This window comes from Apis cerana, unplaced genomic scaffold, assembly GCF_029169275.1.
Source record: "Apis cerana isolate GH-2021 unplaced genomic scaffold, AcerK_1.0 Chr0_AcerK, whole genome shotgun sequence".
Lineage (NCBI taxonomy): Eukaryota > Metazoa > Arthropoda > Insecta > Hymenoptera > Apidae > Apis > Apis cerana.
In genome coordinates this window covers 1554130-1554896 of record NW_026893558.1, presented here as the reverse complement: position 1 = coordinate 1554896, position 767 = coordinate 1554130, and the positions used below count along the sequence as shown (strand labels likewise).

The window sequence follows — 767 nt, the reverse complement described above, 5'->3', positions numbered from 1 at the left end:
GTTGAAACGTTGTTCGTTCAGAGGGGAATATCGAATTATGTTCGGTTATACAGAGAGGCCATCGTGTCGTGAGTCGGACACCCGTACCGTTAGCGGATATTCGCTTCGGAAATTGGGAGGTAAGACCGCTCGAGGCCAACCGAAATTCGTATCCCATCGAATTTTATCGAGAATGCAATATATACCTGAACGAATTATAGTTTTCAATATCGAATTTTTTAAGCGTATGGGCTCTGCGACCATGCTTCGAAGAAGAGTCGTTCTCTCCAGGTTGAGCGACGGTTTAAAAAAAAAGGATTCAGTATCGGGGTATCCTCGTCGTTTCCTTTAATATAAAAATAAAAAAGAAAAATACGATTACCCTGAACGGTGGATCACTTGGCTCGTGGGTCGATGAAGAACGCAGCTAATTGCGCGTCAACGTGTGAACTGCAGGACACATGAACATCGACATTTCGAACGCACATTGCGGTCCACGGATACAATTCCTGGACCACGCCTGGCTGAGGGTCGTTCACGTAACCCAAATACTGCTTGCGTTGCGTATCGTTACTCTTCGTACATTTGATCCTTTTTTCTCTCTTTTTGTAATCCCCGCCGTCGTTCTTTAAAATCGAACGTTTCCGAGTCGGGTGTCAAAAATCGAGGAAAGGACAAGTTACAAGGAGGAAGATGCGCGACGTACGAGCGATTGTTGGACGTTCGTTGGCGTTCGTCGCGGTCGTGACCGAGACTACAGAATCGAAATGCATGTGCTAGCGTGTGGT

General features: G+C 46.3%; 1 non-coding gene across 1 annotated transcript; it reads left to right on the top strand.

Annotated features, from left to right (window-relative positions):
- The first annotated feature begins 358 nt into the window (after window positions 1-358).
- Window positions 359-513, top strand: LOC133667637 (5.8S ribosomal RNA). Its single transcript, XR_009833298.1, has one exon. It is a non-coding gene; the product is annotated as a 5.8S ribosomal RNA (ribosomal RNA).
- The last annotated feature ends 254 nt before the right edge of the window (window positions 514-767 follow it).